The 19660-nt window shown below is 37.6% G+C and overlaps 1 protein-coding gene across 8 annotated transcripts in view; it reads right to left on the reverse strand.

Moving 5' to 3' along the window:
* VSNL1 (visinin like 1) overlaps window positions 1–19660 on the reverse strand; it is an 88498-nt gene that overhangs the window by 26799 nt on the left and 42039 nt on the right. The window lies entirely within an intron of this gene.

Here is a 19660-nt window from a genome sequence, read left to right on the forward strand (position 1 = left end):
AATCTAGAGTCTGTTATATGTCAACTTCTTGCAATTTGCATTTTAAAAGCTCTTCACTTCGAAAGGTGCTACAATTGGTAGCCCAGTTCTGAGTTGTGCTGCTGATGCGGGCTAGATTATACAGCTCATCCCACAAACCATATCCCCCAGAATATCCAGCCTCTGAGCAGCGGGAGGCTGCATAATCAAGTGCTCTTCAATGTTGAAGGCTTTTTGCTGAAATCAATGTATCATCCTCAAAAATCCTCCCCCAACCTGATCTGAAACAACAACAAGGCATTTTAGATGGGAACAGGAATACTGCAGTAAGTCCTGCACAGAGAATTGGAGGGAACAGGGAGGGAGGAACATCTTTCTACTGGGAAAAACTGGGACCTCAGTTCCTGCATGACCACTTGGACCAGCCGAGATTGTCTCCCACCGAGAGCAGCTCTCCCCACTATGCCAAGGAAGACCTGGCATTATACCTCCCTTATGTTTACACTGTCTCTAAGAAAAAGCACATAAGGAGGGGCCCTTTATTGCATCATCCTCCCTGGCATCTGCTCTGCTGGGACACCAGAACGACTGGGACATCACCCAGTGCGAAGTGCACCCACAGTTACCGACCTGCTCTGCCCTTCTGCTGCCTGTGAGTGGGTTGGGCTGCAAAGGTAGGCACAGAGCCTTTCTGAATGCTCCCTAACAGTAACAGATCAATGAGTCTACCAGCTGCGACATCCACACCTAGCCTCTCTTTAAAATTTGTTAACGGTTTTTCACTGAGAACCTGTCCCCTTATATCTGTAATGGAGAGATTTCAGATTTCTAGAGTCCCTTTCCATGACAAAATTAATTTCCAAAGAGTGATAATAAATCAATCATTTATGGCATTAACAGCTTAGCTCTCGAGACTTTTAATTTCAATACAATCACCACTAGCTGATAACAGCAGGCAAATGGAAAGCCCTACCCCCAAACCTCATTTAAAGCTGATCATCCCAGATTAGAAAGAAAGAAGATTATTTTAATGATCTAACCTGAGAAAAGATCATTGGGTAGTTTTACAAAGAGAGAAATACATTTAAGACATGATACTGGACAAGAGATGCATACTCTCATCTCCTTCAGCACATCTTTCAACCACTTGAATTTGCATGGGTACTAAACAACGTGATGTCCGTCAGTGTAAGGAATTGAGATTATTCCCTTCTAGAATACTGATGTGTTGCAGCAAAGCACTTATTAAACTCAGCCATAATGCAAACAAAAATCACTTAGCAATGTCATGGTTTCTAATGATTACATGATATTGCCTGCTAATATTACTTCTAATTATGCTCTAGTTATATTGTTTTCATAAGCAGTTATTTTCTGATACAAGCTATACAGTTCATCAGGTAGTGAACCTGACACTTCTCAAGGTATCATGGATGGGGAACAACTGGGAGTAAAACTGCTAGATTTCGTCTGTTGATTTGGGATTGAAAGAAATGGGAAATATTATACGATGCTGTCTGTAGCACTAAACTGGTCATTCCTCAAAAATCAGACATCACAGATAAGCGTAAACCTAAAATGCTTCTAAAATATGGGGACATTTGAGCAAATGTAGTTATTAAAGAGAGCTACTACCTGTATTAATGAAGTCCTCTTCCACATACACAACCACTGTATCACATCACTGGAGTGTTAAGGGATATATCAAAACTAAAAAGCCATTAAAATAGTCTGCAGCACATACCCGAGGTCTTGACTAACAAATTTACAATAGACAGGGACGTTTATCAAGATCTGTATGTAAGGCTTGATTACAAGCTACTAGATTTTAAGCAATTCATTAAAAATCAGAATGATAAGATTAAAATAATTTAATATATTTTAACACATTTAGAAATATCATTAATAGAACGGGAGAGAAGCAAGAACTTGATTGCTTCTATAGTCTTCATAAGTTATTAAGGACAATATTGAATGAGCCATCAAACTTGTTAAACAGGACAGATAAATTCTTGAGCAGAAGACTCTATTGCCTTTAGTAGCTCACAGTAGAGTGCCCAAGTGAATTTTCTGATATCTATGAAGGTTTCAGTGCACAGTGGTGTCTTTCCTACATGAAGGTATTAAAAAGTGGGCTATTAATGGTGTGTTATTAATAGGTGTGCTATTAATAGGTATGCTTTAGGTACTACACTGCGAGCTATGAAGGAGGCAGAAACATTTCTTCTGTGGCAAGGCTGGAATTCGCCTTGGTGCCTTGCTCGAGAATGGAGGGCCACAACCATCTTCAGCCCGGGTCTAGGGATGAATATTTGCTGGGAAGCAGGGCTTAACCTACAACTCCCTCCTTGGTATTTCTCATCGCAGAAGCAGCTCTCCCCCAAGAACAAGGTCGCAATTGTCTCAGCTCTCCCTACCCACTGAACAGGCATACACACATACAACTTGTGTGAAGAAAAAAAAAAAAAGAAAAATGATTTCCTGTTGAATCTGTCTGGATAGGTCAATCCTATCAATCCATTTTTTGTTTCTTTAACATTTTTATTATACCAGTACAAGCAGGACAATTTGTGCACGTTATTGGTACAAACTCTCTCCAAAGTTACTTTCCTTCTATGCAGATGTTTTTTGTTGCTTTTTCCAAATCAGTCCACTCACAAATAATTGGCAGCTCTTCCTTGAGAAGTGCTTCAAGTACTTCAGGTAGATTGTTAGCACCTGGTTTTCCCTTCTGAAGCTGGAGTGTAACATGGGGATGTTTAAGACAGAGATCTTGGCACTGAATCATCTATTCCAGATCCTTCTTCTTGGCCAAGACAGATAAACAATGATTTTCTCACAAGTTGCCACAGTGAAAAAGAAAACAAACTCTAGCAAATACACTGTAATAAATGGGTCCCTGGCTTGTAAAACACATGGTTTGCCATACAGAACAGCCACTGCTCACATACAAGTTAGTGATTACACACAGCACACGTGGAGCTCTCCACTAGCAACAGAAAGCAAAATGACAACCACACGTTCTTGGTTGTGCACCAATATTAGTAAGCCTTCTTGGAAAAGTGTTTTTACATACAAAAGGAAGATGTCTTTTAAAGATCAAGGCAAGCCAACGAGAAGAACACATATTCGTAATGAGTTAAAACATTGTCTCACAAGACCACTCACTGATTTATTTCTTCTCAGTTTAGTGATGAGTGGTTGTCCAGAAGAACTAAAAATTGTTTTAACAACTGACTGAAACTGCCACAGCTTTTGCAGTCTCTTTTCCTGCTGTCTGTCCATTACCAGAATTGTCCATCTGACTGTGAATTTTCCCTCTGTTCTGAGTAGACTGTTCCTGTTTATCCGTAAATGAAACAGCGTTGCCAGTTTCACAGCACTGTTTCTTACTTGCTCAATGCAGAACAGCAATTTGCAAGGATGCTTTGAGGTGGCACTTTGAAGAGAGCAAGAACAAAGACTAACTGCTTTTTCCTGATTTGCCCTGTGGTCCCAGCTTCAAGAGCTGCTGGTTCAGGAACAATAACACAATTCTGACCCCCAGGGAGTCCCAGCTGGGGTCACTGCAAGCACAGCTGCCAGCACAACCACGGGCAAACACAACTCCCCTCTGATCCAAAATCTGTGTGATTAGGAAATCATTCTCTCAGCTAGTTAACTTGGGGAACAGGGTTCCTCTATGCTTCTCTTTAAGAGGGCTGTTGAAAAGAATGATAAATGGTTGACTTGACTGATGTAATCCAGGATTTTTTGGTGTGTTTTTTTTTTTTGGCTGATTTTTTTTTCTATTGATGTTGTTTGTTTAATTTACTTATAAGCCTTTTACTTGTGACCTAAAATGCTATTTAGTCTTAGTCTTATCTTGCTTTTGAAGTTCTCCCTGGGTAAATTTGCTCAAATCGTTTCAGCGAAGCTAAAACACGTGAGCCCAGGTAAGAGCCCACTTTAATGCAAGTCCTGGCATGAGAAGTAATCAAATTATTTGATGGTTTATTTTTGTTCCCGTGGCTTTCCTCCACTGGTGCCAATGACAGAATCTCTATTCCAAGCACTTCAGGTACTGCTATTCAAGAAGTAATTAGATCCACTCTTATGAATCATAATACATATGAGAAAAGGAAAAGGTAGCCGTACTCCTTGAGATATCAATTACTTCCCTGAGAATAGCAGCAAGATTTTTAAATGAGATAACCATTGCTTCTCATTACAGCGTTAGATATATCCCCAGAAGAAAAGACAGTTTAGGCTGAGAATACATTGCCCTTTAAAACAGTATTAACATATTATGTTCAACAAAAATAATAAAGTACAGTGAGACACAGGAATCCAGAAAGTCCACTTAAAGGCCCAGCATGGATATAAAGGGAGCAGCTCTAAAGGCTGGGGTTGTCCAAGGGAGATGTGTTTCCTTAGGATCCTCTGTAGTCAACAGAGAGTGAAACATTTCACGTAGGGTCAGATCAGAGAACTGCCATGAGGTCCTTGTGCTGGGTGACCCTGGGGAGGAGCTGATCTCTTTTCTCATTGTAAAAAAAAAAATATAGGTGACACTCATTTCTCATTTCATGAAGGACTTTGTCAGAAGTCTTTGGAAAGTCAAGTAGATGGTATCAACCAGACTACCTTCATGCACAGGCCACACCTAGCCCCTCAGAGAACTCCAAGAGGTGTGGAAGGAATACATAGTGTTGACTTTCCCAGCAGATTGTAAATACATAGATCTCAGTGGATGAATGGCAGACTTCATACTAGCGATGTTGCTAAAAAACAGATAAAGGGGATATAGCTATCTGGGTGCTGAAGAAAAAATCTGAGTTCAGTCAGAGAGAATCACTGATTTAATCCGATTTCTTATATGTCATTTTTTCCATGACTCTTGCCAAATTTCTTCCTAAAAACACAGTGTAGTTTTATTACAGAAAGATAAATCAGTCCTGAATTTTCTGAATTATGTTGCAAATTTAGTTTTCTGTTCTTGTTTTCCACAGCCATAAATTTGTTAGTATCATTTTTTTTGCACAATTTTTTTTCCATTGTTTTTCAGCACCTAAATGTTCTGCCCCAAATGTCACAACAGTTTTGTTGCCTCATTTCAACAGTTTTGTTAGTAAAACAGTGTGCCAAAGTACAAGCAATATGTGTGAAACTGCTTTCTTTCTTATAGCTTCAGTGTTAAGGGATTACATGTATACACATTTCCAAGCAAACCCAGGGAACTAAAGAAAGTATTAGGAATTTATTGAATAAACTACCTGTCTAAAATGACATTTTATGATGCTATATTCTCATCAGACTGTGTCTTGAAGTGAAGAAAAGAGCAACCATTTCGTAGAAAACATCTCTTAAATGCTCTATTAAAGACTGCAATTTCTTCAAAGGCGGGAGTGTCTTAAAGAATCATAAAATGGCTTCAAAAGCAGTGAAAAAACTTGCCGCCTTTGTGGAACCAAGCAAAAATTAATTGTCTCGAAAATCATTCCATCCTGTCTTGCCCACCATCTCACCACAGAGACAAATATAGACTAGCTCTTCAAGCAGCGATGCCACCCATAACTATGTGGTTTTGGAGCAAACAGCACTATGCATCCTTCCACTACACACCTACTACAGGATACTTCTTCCTCTTCAAAATGTCCTCTTGAAATCTGTCTGTGGCTACCAAAGGCTGGCTTTTGGATTGTGAATTCTGGGGCTATCGGTGTTTCACTACTCACTTTTATTCTTGTGGTCCATTTCCCCTATCCAGGACTTCCTCCTTAAATACAAAACCCTAAGGTCTTCAGGGTAAGGACCATCTGTATGCCATGTGTTGGTACAACACCACATATAAGTGAATGAACCCTTAGCCTTAAATGCTGATGCTATTAACAGCAACAGCATTTCTAACATCCAAACCATTTCTTAGAAACAGTCCCACCACTAAAGTGTGTCACGCCAAACATGAGACCAGAAAGAAAAACACCAATAGAAAAGAAAGTCAATCGAATCTCTGAAAAACACTTGAGACTGACTCATTTCTTATCCAAATATAAATACATCAGCCTTAAAAAACAAAACAAAACAAAACAAAAAAACACAGAAAACACTATACAAAACACTGAATCAAACATTGTCTATTTGTGAATACTGTATATATTTAACCAAGTTTCCTTCTTGATGTTCACCCTACTCCTTGCTCACAGCTATGTAACACTGCATGTAGACTTTCATGGTAAGATTTGGCAAAACAAAAACAGTCTAACGGTTTATTTTCAAGAACAAATCACCTAAATAAAACAAACTGCTTCACTCTCTAAATTTTCTCTAATATACTACGTTCATTTACATGTTTCTAGATTGGAACTCTGTTGCTTTTATACCTCCACATTTCCACATATTTCCAAAACCACATTCTTCACTTGTTATTTTAAGTATATTACACATCTATATTTCTATCCATCTTTTTTACAGACCTGGGATTTAAATCCCAGCTTTGGCAGGTAACTCAGACCTGTTGCTTAGCAGCAGCTGAGACACATGTAAATGCAATAATGGAAATTCTCGCGGTTACAAAAGTGGAAAGCTCTTGCCTGCTAAAAGCGGATGTTTATAAATCGGCTGGAAGCAGAGTAAGTGGCAATATTAGATTAGAAAAATTCTTTCCAAACAAAATATAGTCTTGAATAAAAAGCCAACCAGCCTGACACAACCTAGATAATAGACTGAGGTTAAAAAAAAAAAGGAGTCAATATTTAATTATGATTGTTTTTATATATTGATCTCTCTAGCATTTTAACCATCATATGATTACCAGTAAAACAGATTACATTCCATTTCATTTAGTGGGTGAAATAATGGATTCATGAAAGTCAACTACAAAATTTTTACTGCCTTTGTAGAACTGGGATTTCAAATCTCCGTTTTTTTCATTAAAACCTATTTTTAAAAGCAATGACACATGTCCATGTGAAACCAAAGCTTAGCATTTCATCTCTGCTTAAAAAAGATACGTATTTAATCTGTATTTGACAGGTCCATATGCTCACAGAAACATATGGATTAGAGCTTATGCTTCCTGATTCTATGGTACCATCAGCAAGAAGGAATGGTCCCCAGACTGAAACAAATAGACCTGAGCATGGTCAGGTCAAAGATGGGGGCTGTCGCTTCCTAAATACACTTAAATATCTTCTGCTGGTATGTAGCATCCTGGAGAATTGTTCATCACCATGTTCATCACTACAGGTATAAGGCCTAATTCTTTGCACATAGAATACAACCTAGCTTAGGCATCTAACAGTTAATTGTCTGAAAGACATCTATGAAACTTGAGAATCCCTTTATAGTGAATAGTATTTCCATAGTATCATTCATTTCTTCCAAATATGTCTAAGATCAGATGAATTCTTTTGAGTACTCTCCTTCAATCCACTGGCTATTAAAGAAACTAAGGTAGTTTTATATAAAGCAGATAAAATGAATAATCCTCTGGAAATGCCTCTTTCTTTCCATTGACTCTAATGGAGCCTCAGTAACAAACTAGCCTTCAGATATCAAAATTAATCCTTACATCTGTGGTGGAGCTCAGTGGCAAGGATGAATGTGACTAAATAAGCAATGTCCTAAATTTAAACTCACAAGATCTGAGTACTATCTCCAAAGGTGCTAATAATCTCCTGAAAACTAACTTAACCATCCCTAACCCAGAATGGCTCTTACAGCCTGTAAAGTAGTTATTTTGATACCCAGATCTTGTTTGGTACCCCATCAACCCAGAGATAATTTAAAACATCATATTCCAGGCCACAGTGCCACATCCCCAGAGCTCTAACTCCCTTTGGTGCTTACACATTGCAGATGTACACGTTGCACAAGGTTTTTGGTTTTGTTTTTTGACTTTTTTTTTTTTTACTGAACTCTGTTCAGAAGAAAGGAAGAAATCATATTTCAGAGTTTCCTATTCTAACATTTTACAAAAGGTTTTATTTATTCCAACTGAACACCATTTATTTATGATTTTTTATCCTTTCTAAATATGATGGTTTGTCAGCTTGTGTCATTCATTCTCCATTCACTTCTATTAATTGTGTCTCTGGCTCCCATGAGAACACTCCAGTTTTGTTGCAAAGCCCAGAAATATGATAATCAACAAATATTTCTAGGTCAAATCCATTGTCACAGTGTCAGTGTGTCCATAAGAAATACTGACGCGGTTAACAGTGATTTGCCATTTGACTACCGGCAAGAGAGGTATAAAATACAGTTTGGTTTATATAGATGTTTTTAAATTGTCCCCCTTTAAGACGTTTGTTAAAGATAATCAGATATACTGAAGAATCGAACCAGGAAAAAATGCTTAATACTTGTATGGTGTTTTGCATTTTACTGCTGCACAAACATTAACTAATTAAGCCTCACAATACCCAAGTGAGGAATGGAAGGAAGCATTATTATGGTTATATATTATAATTATACTGTCTCATTTAGAATTTCCTGGCTTGTGACTTTTAAAGTAATTATTATAATTATCATAAAACTAATAAGAATCAGAAACAATCATATTTTTTGTGGTACAAAACTGCACTAAGCTAAGCAAAGAAAGACCTTACAAATTCCTATAAGCACACTTTTCCTTTAAGTATTTCAGTTTCTACTTCCCATTATCTATCTGAGTCCACCAAGGAGTTGATTTTGCTTCCACCAAAGGGAAAGAAAACCTCGCCAATGACCACACTAGCTGCAAGATTGTGTCCTTTATTTTAACAATTAAAAAAAAAAAAAAAGTACGTGAAGAGACTTTATCTATATGATTTTTACAATTTGATAAGAAAACATGAGATCTTGATATGAAACGTTTATATGTTCAAAATGACATTATAAAGCCTCTAAGTTATGTTGTAATTAGAATGAATTTTTAATGTATTATGTAGAATTGTTTTTTTGTTTCTAATACCTCTCACGAGTGTCTGGATACCTCTTCCCAGTTCTAGCCATCTAACAATTCACCGGCACCCTTTAGTGGAGAATGGTTTCTGCCACCTCTCTCATACATCTGTCTTGTAATGAGATGATTTGTCCATTGGATATGCCTTTGGTCTCCAGTAATAACATGTTCCCATAATCTTCTGCTGCAATACTGGAATTTTCGAGGTCTATGGGAACAATTTAATTACTATGCAAAAGTGTCACACAACATTTGAACTTTCAACTGGCTTTATCGTTATAGCCACTCACTGCAAATTCTTTGGAGTTAACCAAGGCTGGATTAGCCTCTGGAAAAGCTTCCTTGTAGGGCTGTAATCAACTGCATTATAATTTGGAAAAGCCTCTCAGATAATTTCTTTTACCTGGAAGGACAACAATTCTGATATATTTTTTTCTTTTTTAATTATGTTGTATAGACAGTACTAATACAACAGTACTAATGCACATACGATGGATGCAACAGAATAGAAGAAAGAGAACTAGTCTAATGAACTCAAGATACTTTTAATACAGTTTTGTTGACAGCTGCTGGAAAAATAAACAAAGTAAAAAAATTTGATAACATTAAACCTATTGGGCCTTACCTTGGAAGATTAATGTTCCTAACTGGCAATCCAGAGACCAGCCAGATAACTACTCAGTCTCCTAGGCTGCCCCTCCCCCCCCCCCCCCCACTACCTGCATACCCCAACCACAGCTAAACATCATGATTATAGTTCATTCGCCTCCTAGAAAAGTAAGTCATCATCAAATGCCATCAACAGTGGTTTTCCATCATGTAACTCCTTTACTCCACAGTTCTTGTGCTAGTTGTAGACAGTATTTTGACTGTACTTGCCTCATGACACTTGAAAGACCATCTGGCTAAACAGATGTGCTAATATAATTTGCTTAGCCTGAAAAAATGAACTGGAAAAATAAAATAAAAAAAAGAATAACGGAACACAATGGCTTGAATGGGAGTTCCCAGAAGTGCCTGGTCCAGCTTCTTTTGTGTACGTCCAGATACTATATTTGTCATTTGAGGATGAGCTTGGCAACAAACTACTTGCCTGTGGAAGTTAGCAAGAGAGAAGGAATTTCAAAACAAATGACAAAAAGAGGTGAACATATTCTCATGACAAAAAAATGAATTGTAAGGCCATCTGTCATTCCTTTCCGGAGTATATCATATGTTACAAAACAAGAAACTGGCAAAACGCAGTCAAGTCTTGGTTCCACAGAAGGTGTAAAATCTCCCATGGATTTCAATGGGACCAGTGGATATTCAATCTGTTCATTTGTAACCTAAGGAATACTTGTGTAAAAAGGGCAGTACAGTTCTTATCAGAACTATATACCTCATCACAGATGTGCAACATCAAACATGGAATGGATTCTCTAGATAATGTCTCCTAACAACATTCCCTTCATCATCTGTCTTAAGGTTTAAAACACCTAGGTTTATAACATATGGCATTGTAAATCTTCCAGTGTCTATAGTAAATTTACATCTATCTGGCCTCCATTTCTTCTCTTTTTAATTTTCTTTCACTACCTAAACCTGTGCTGTTTGACACCCCAATCACTTTGTCAAAAAAAAAAAAAGCAAAAAAAGAGAATAAAAAAGTAAAATTGAAATACTAAATTAGAAATGCATATTTTCAAACATTAAGAAGAAAAAAAAATTAAAAATCTTTCTGTAGAACTTTCATTTACACATCCATTTCTTAAAGCATTTCTCAAAAAGCTCCATTAACAGTGAATATGAAATGTTCAACTGTGCCCACTCACTTTGCTTTTTTATGCAGAAACTTGCTCATAGATTCATATTTTACATATATTTTCAGCTATAAATTAAAGTCACCCTTTGCATAAAGGACTGGGCTTGCTTTCTGATGTTGGACCGCCCTTTTTGCAAGGTAAGGAGAGAGAGAAAATAAAATGATAAAGCCCACAACACTGGCTGAATGAGCACAACCAACAGCAAGCTTCTCATTTTGCTGAAGCCACAGCATCCCTTGCCCAACAAGACAAAGTTGCATTAATTCAAAAGCTGGAGAAGAAAAGGAGAAAGATACACACATCACATCAGGCCGCACCACTCATCTAGCCAGTGCTCTAGTACAGAAAGAGAGGAGCTGGCTGAGAAGAAAAGCAAAGCACATTATGGTTAAAAAAATAGATAGGGGTAGTTTGCAGGACGTGGTATGCCTGACAGCCAGGATTGTACAGAACCTTGGAGATGTCAAGGTTGCATCTTCTGACCCACTCCACAAAGAGGGAAAGATTTTGCTTCTTGGGGTAGAAAACTAATTTCTCATCATATTCCATTTAGTGAGTTTAGCCAGATATGGCAAGAATTAACTAACAAAATATTAGTTAACAAAACAAAAAAAGTTAAACACTTTTCTTGTAATTGTTTCCCCCTTGTTCGTTTGGCTCCAAGACATGCATTCTTGTCTGCACAGTAACAAACCTTCAGCTGTCCCTTGACCCAACTATTACACCAATGTGCTGGCAGTGAAAACTGGAAGAGAATGAATTCTCGTCTTCTGCATCAAAATGCTTCAACCCGTGAGCTATGTTAACTTACTCACATCACCCATGGGATTTTTACACCATTCCAGGTTTTTCCTGTACAGAAAAGGGAGGGAGAAGAGGAAGAAGTGTTCCTGCTCACTGCTGTATTTGGCAGTGACAGTAGCTATCCCATGGAAATCAGTGGTCCTCTTAGGACTGTGCACTTGCTTTTGTAACACTGTATATAGAACAGTATTTCTATGAATCTGGAAACTTAAAAATAGCCCACAGTATTCTGGCAATACGTAAAAAGCATGCGCATGAGCCCAAAATAGATGAGAGCAAAGAAAATGATTGAGATGAACAATCACATGGAAATAAAGAACACTGGGTGCATGTATAGAAAGTGGAAACAAATAACTGAAAGCTGCCCAAAGGCATGTACTATTGGCGATAATGCAGGGGTAATGTTTTCATAGGGATTAACTGTTCTCGAGCACTTTTCCCATGTGTAAAGCACAACATACTTTTTATTCAGATAGGTTGATTTGGCAGCCTCTTTATTTCTAGCAGAAATGTATTTATTGTCCCTGTGCAGGAAAAATTCCACTCTTCGATGGAGTCAGAACGTGGTTCTTTCACCTCACACTGTCAATCGCCTGCTGGATAGAGCTCAAGAGCTAATTTCCCACTGACAGCTCCCTTCTACAGGATGCCTATTAGAAATTTGTGTGCCAAATTAATCCTTTTCCAAAGGCTTTAATAAATTTGGCTACATGTTAATGTAATTTTCTTACTGAATATGTTAAATTCTGCCTTTGGAAACAAATTTGCTTACTTTGGAGAAATGTAATTATTCTTACATAAAGAGGTAACAAAGAGGTACATCACTTTACAAGAAACGGTTTCATATTAAGACTTTTTATTTCCACCGTTTTTGCTAGCATTATTTTTTTTTTATTCAGTTCTATTGCCCTGGACCTGCTGGTGATTTTCTACATGATCAACCTAATCTTCAGAGAGTGAAGATAGGGCTTCTGTACATGTTCTTTTAGAGCATGTGCTCTCTTTCATGATCTTTCATGTTCCAAGGACACCCCAGGGTAGAAGACACAAGAAGTAGAGATCGTGCTTATTCTCCCTGTTCTTGGCCGTACATTAGAATAACTCCAGAATTTATGGCTCTGTGAAAATAAAATCAGGTCCATTAAACACCATTTTCCTGCCATATAGAAAAACTCCAGGGGAAAAGAATCTTAAAAATAAATGAGCAGATACACTAACACACCATAGGGGCTAATTTGTGGTATGGAGTTTGCAGTTCTAACACAATGCCAGCAATTTGTTGAGCTCCCTGAGTTACATAATGTATTTATCTGTAGCAAAAAAACTAATTGATAGATAAATAATTGCTTCAGTACGCCAATATTAATACAGCATCCTTACAATTAAATAATATAACTATTTCAATTATAAAGGCCCATTTTCAGAATCATATTTCACATACCAGCATTTCTTCCAGCTTAAAAAAAATAAAAATAAGACATTAGATAAGCTTTAAAGAGCTGGTCTAGATTTTAACTGCAGTTTTCTTGCTGACTTTTTAAGAACCACTTTTTAAGAACTACTGGAACACAAAAAAAATACCTTTCTCGGGTCAAGTATTATTGGAAGTATTAAATTTCTTTTTAAAAAAGCAACATTTATTTAAAGAAGTCAAATATTGGGAACTGTAAGTTTCTAAAGCAATAACTGTAATGTTAAGGAGTCCCTTGTTCTGCACAAATGAGCAACAGAAGAGATGAAAAGAAAACTGTGTGCAGTACTATTACTGTGAAGCTGATGCTCAGCTGTACCTTTCTGCAGCTTTATATGTGCACAAAACAATAGGATTGTATTTTTCCAAGACAGCTTAGGGATTTGGTCCCCACTATGCAACTGTGAACTCAGGGCAATGAATCACCACCTAACTGACTTGTTCTAATTAAGAAACTGGGAAAAGTTCAATGTGCGCATATAATGTTCGCACCAAGTTTACCAACCCACACGTAATATAAGACTCATTGGGTTGAAGACGCTGGATACTAAAATGTAGAAATTGGACCCTGAAGAAATGAGATGTGGTTTACTTCTAAATGAAGTTAGGAGTGCTAATCGAGCAGAGGGGACAGCACCTGCCCTGCCCAAGTGACACCAGCACCCATGAGAGGGAAAGCAGGAAGCAGTGATTTAGTGGGATGAAGAACTGCATCCTTTCTTGCCAGGGCTAAGGCATGTGTGTGTGGGCAGGGAGACTGAAGGGAACTGAGGATATTAGCATTTCACTGGGACCACGTCCAAAGAGCATCACCTTCCAGCTACCCGTATTTAGCAGCTGGCTGAGAAGCAGCTGGCTGGAGTTTATTCTGGTGAAAGCAGAACTATGCTAGGAGGGAGGTTGTCTTCCAAAGTCATCTGTGGGCTTTATCTGCAGTGCCTTGCAAGGCTTTCACTGCACAATATCTAGTTTTAATTAATTACATAACTATTTGCATTGACACGTACTATAAAATTAGGCACTGTAATTGCTACATTAATAAATACCAATGAAACTAAAAGTGCTTCCAGTCCCAAATAGGTGTAAGAGGAGAGGCATAGACCTAGTCAACATGGACTTACAAAATACTGGTAACTGGAGCCTGAAAGCAAGTGGAAAAAAGCATGAAAGCCAATTCAATGACTGCACCTTACTTTTAATCAGTTCTTAGGTATTTGGTATTAGCAACAAGAACAGGAATCACACAGCCAGAACTCATGTATCTTGCAATTGGATTTTAACCGTCCCCTGGTATGATCAGTTTGACAAGAAGGAGCAAAATAGTGAATTCCCTTCAAAGAAAACTGTGAAGAGTCATGAGTTTGCATACAGGTGTGTAATTTCTAAGCAAGGAATAACAGTAATTCTAAGATATATCCTTCCAAACTAAAGGGGATACAAGCATCTAGAAATAACTTCATAATTCAATATGCTTCTACTGAAAAATGTTGACAAGGTCCATATAAAATCTTATTCCAGATAATGAGTTACAATTTTTTATTTTTTTTAATACTCACTTTGAGGCGAACTATTAGTGTTGATTTACACTTATGCCTATACTGCTGTTTCTCTGGTCTACAGGGAAATTCTATTTAAAACTGAGTACTCAGTTCTGGGCTATCAGTGCAACCAGACAGCTGAACTTCACAACTTCTTATACAGGTGTATTTCACACCAAACTCCTCTGAAAATGTTTCATACGTATTTCTGCAAAATAGCAACAGTATTATCTAGTCTGAATTTCCTTGTGTTGATTACTTTATCTTCCAGACCACATGTTTTTCTCATTTTTTTTCGTTTGTGCTTGAATATACAATTAAGATAGCTAGCTAATTCTCATGCCAAGCAGCGGTAAGTTATCTCAATTCAGCAATCAATAGGTTTGTCGGTGAAAAGAAACTATTCCTATGAGCTTTAATTAAACATGAGAAGATGGAAATTTACTCTCATTGAAGAGAAATAAAGTTGATATCCCAAGGTACTGGAAACGTTCAGACTATGATTAGTGGAAACCTGACTGGAATCTCAACTAGTGTCTACATGATGATAAAAACTGGATTTAAGTTAGTAACTAACTGAGCTCTGAGGGTTCTCCACAGCTCAGAACCGTGTTAAAACACCTCAGATTTCGTTGCCTGCATAGCTACAGCTACTCACAGCAACATGCGTTACGGTGGTAATTGTGATTTGTCATGTCAAATACCACAAGCACATGGAGCACGCTGAGGTGCAATGCATGGCTGGGAGAGCTATGTTCCAGACTAATTGGGATCCTTTAATTTTTGGAGCATTCATACCCAGTTACGGTGACTCACAAGAGCCCATCTGGGAAGCTTTGGAAGTACATATCACTCAGGTAATTTTCTGAAGGACTGATGAGTTCACTGGGGTGGAGGGAGCAGAATGGGTGTGAAGCTAAGGCATGGAGCCACAGACGTCATATCGGGGTCAAGGGACTCATTCAGAACACAAAGTTCCCATTTATGCCTTACGAAACACAAAAGCTGTTTTCAGCCCCAGGTCTTGTGTGCAAGGGAGATATTGGAAGCAGACTCTGATACTGGAGAAAAACACTTCTATGTTTTAAAATAAAATACTTTACATTACTTCTATGACTTCGTATTAGTTTACTCCAGTGCTGAAATGAAATGCCCTGGTTTCAAAGGCTCCTTCAGGAAGCCTATAATACCAAACAGCTTTTTATTTATTTATTTATTTATTTTTATTTTAAACAAACAAATGTTTCTAGACCAAGAAATGTGACAAACTAAAGTCACTGAAAGACCTTAGGTCTTAGGAGACAGGATGGAAGAAGTCCAAAATATTTGACTTTTGTAACAGGTTGGGTAAAGGTAGTGAACCACTGATCAGTCTTGAAAACTGCTCTAAGGACTATTGTAATACTGTTAAAATAAGTACTGTTACAAGAAATAGTAAACCTGAACGCCTTAACAGCTATGGGACTTGGCTCTGACAGTGGATTTGTTGTGTTTGGACTTTTTTGAGGTCTTTCACGTTACATGTTAACGGTGGCTCTCTCCTTCATAGCAGCACCATGCTTTCTGTGTTACCCTTCAGGGAAATCATAACTGTATTCATTAATTCAGTGTTTTGCTACAGAAATAATTACAGCATCCAAAATTCATTGTTTTGATTTCTCTGAAGGAATCCAACACAGAGCAAAGCTAAGCTGTAATGGAACAAGGTTTCTTATAAAAATGCATGATGTTTTTTGGAGTCAGCAAGCTTCATTCAAAAAAAATAATAATTTTTTAAAAAGCAGTAAAAGTAATTTACATGCTATTGTTGGCGAATTTACCCAGTCTGGCTTCTCTTACCAGGACAAGTTGGAAACTAGGGCATGCAGGTAGTGTACATGGTGAGATTTTAAAATTTGAAAGCATTCCAGGTTGGATCGTTTTGCTGTGGCTGGACATACTCTTTTCAATGCTTTGAACTTCCAGTTGGAGTGCCTCCAGGAACCACATACAACCACTGCAGTACAGAACTATTCATTACTTAGTAAATACTTAGTAATAACCAGAGTTTTTTGTCTAAACCTTCACATGCACACACATCTGCCCTGGAGATGGACTGGACTGCTTTATGGATTCCTGTGGCCATCACTCCTTCCTCTCACGGAGCGGGTGTCAGCATATATAACTGAATTGTTATCAGGAAGATTCATCCCGTAAGCCTGGACACTCCACAAGCTGCTATTAGGAGCAATTAAGATTTAGTTATTTAGATTTCATCTCCCAGAATTGCCCAACTTCCTCATTTTCTAGATTTAGATTCTCCAGAGATCATCTGGAGGATATGGGCCATTATGTGCTCTGCAACAGAAGCAAAGAAAAATATATTTTAGCCTTTAAAATTAGCCACTAGCCAGAATGGTGCAAAAAAGAAAGGGATTTGTCCTTCGCCTCTGGATCTGCGTTTCCAAGTTTTTCTAAGTTCAGGACCCTAACTCTCAACGCTCATCCGTGCAGATTTAGTTTATAAATAACTGCTGCCTTTAAATGACAGCTAGTATTGTGTATGTTCTTTACACTTCATGAGAGGAGCTCTCCAGACACCAGATCCAGCTTGCAGGACTGGATTTTAATGGAGCTCACACCAGACTTCCCAGCACTCAGGATAATAAACAACTTCAAGAGCTCAGTGCAGCTCTAAGCTCTTAAATAAGGATCAGGAATGAAAACTCCCATTAGCTTCAATGAGATTAGGATTTCAGTCTGAAGTGACTCCATTCTACTTTTATAAAGGCTCTTAGTATCCAGTGGTGTGATTTATGGCCATATTTTCAGAAAAGTTCTCTATGCAGTGTGCCAGTCCTCCTCTGAAAATTACTGTTTTCATTCTACTTTGCAGCTTAAATGAGAATTCATGTTTGTTTACTGTATTTTATTCTTCAATATGCTTGTTGATCTTTAAAGCTCTGCATACTAAAGAAAGATTTAAAAAGATGTTCAGTAAAATGACTTCCAGCCATTATTTTTCCTGGGATACGTGCAGAGAAAGAAATGCAGAAGGGCATGATAGCAGCATCCTCCCCTTCCCTGAATCATTCAAAGTCAGCTTCAAAGTTAACACTGCCTTCGGGGTTTGTTCGATTTTGTTTTTATGTGTAAGGAGCATCCTTGGCCTTTGTTTTAAAATTCATACAGCACAATCTCAGCTTCTGTTTGAAACATATAATAAGCCTCTTATGTGGTTTTCCAGTAGGCCTACATTTTGGCACGGCACCTGACTATTCATGTTTATATGGACAAAGAGGAGGAGAAATAATGGCAAAAGCAGTTTGTATGGAAGACATCCTGGCAGCAAGATCATGCCTTTTAAAACAACAACAACAACAACAACAAAGTTCTGTATGAAAAGCAGTTGTGATCTCTTTTGTTTTTAAAGTCATCAGAACTCAATTTTAATACAGCTTTGGAGCACTAAACACATAGTTCAGCCTGAAAAGCTCTCCCCTGTGATAATGCTGGACCACAAATACATGTGCTTTGTGCTTTTCAGCATACTTTACACTCTCTCTTTTGGCTTCTGCTACATTAATTTTCCTTTCATGGGAACTTTTACTGCACTCCTAGTGAAAGATTTATTTTTTTCCTCTTTAAGAGCATGTATTTCTAACAATTTTACTGTAATTGTCTTAAATGTGTGGATTTTAAGTGTTTGAGGAATGCATTAAGAATCTTCACTTAGCAGACCCTTCTACAACCCTCCCACAAAGCAAAACTTTCACTGATGCAAATACTGTTCCTCTTACTTCTTTCTAGCCTCTTCCTTACTTAATAGTTTGTCTATCTACATATGTGCTGCTTCTTATAGAGCCACCTTGTAATGCTCCCGGACCAGAGCTATTCTTTACTTGTTTGCATCTACTAATATCTCTAGTTGGCTCTAATGTAACAATAATGGTTTTATTATCCCATATCAATTTAAAAAATTTAATAATACAGCAGTATTAATAACCCGTTTAAAGATTTTTAGAGTCATGTTTACAATAAAGAAATACATATGATGTTTTCTGAGTTGCAGGCAAAATTAGGTGGTGCATCTGCTTTACTGTCCACGAAGACATCCTACCATATTGCCCAGGAGGACTATAAGCACTGCAGATGCAGTCTTCTGGAAGGTATCAACAATATGGACTAAAATCATTGTAGGAGTAGACACATCGGTACTTTTTATAATCTGCCTGATTTCAAATAATGCTGTAGTTCTTTAGCGAGACAGGAGTATTGGTATAATACACTTAAAAATTGCTCCTGTTACAGGGGAACTTCAGCGGCCAAATAGTATTTGTAAAGCCAGCACAGCTCTTCCAGTTAAAAGAGATGATCCCAGGAAAATCAGCTTTTACCAGAGGAAGTGCATCTACGTTTGGGGCATCTGCAAACACAGCCAGAATCCCACTTCTTCAAATGCACTGAAAGCCTAAAATGCAGCTCTAACCTAACATTTTGAGGAGCAATGTGCTATCTTTAGAAGGATGTTACTGTGTCTTAAAAATCTGAATAGAGAAGAAGAGGATGCAAACATATGCACTTACATATCAATAGATTTTTTGAGGTTTTTTTTCCTACAAATATTAAAATGAGTGACTAGGAATCAATTCCCTTCAAGGCAGGAAATGTGAGATAGAAGCCAAAAATATGACAGACCATTTGACTGTAATTAATCAAATGGCATTACTATATTTATTCACTTAAATGTTATCTACAAACCCCAAAACATAGCTAAATAATAGATGTGCAATAAATTCACAAATAAATTCACTTTATTTAATGCTAGCATTACACTACGATTCTCAACCCTACCCTTCCGGTTAAAGCACCATTGATGCTTGTTTCCGTAATTAATCCAGCAGATATGCTTCTCATGTTCAGTGACCCAGTTCCAACAAGTATCGCAATATAGAAGCCTATTTTCCACTTAATAAACACGCATAATTCCTGTGAACATTAGTACTGATTATGCACCCTTGCACACTCTAGGGCATATTCATCTAAATCCAGTGAATTCAAAAGATCTGAAGCAAAATGTATTTGGCCCTCTAGACTGCAAGAAACTCTAAAGAATGATGGGAACATTCCAGCATGCTTTATTGGTATATTTTATTTT

Source organism: Anser anser (genome assembly GCF_964211835.1).
Source record: "Anser anser genome assembly, chromosome: 3".
NCBI lineage: Eukaryota > Metazoa > Chordata > Aves > Anseriformes > Anatidae > Anser > Anser anser.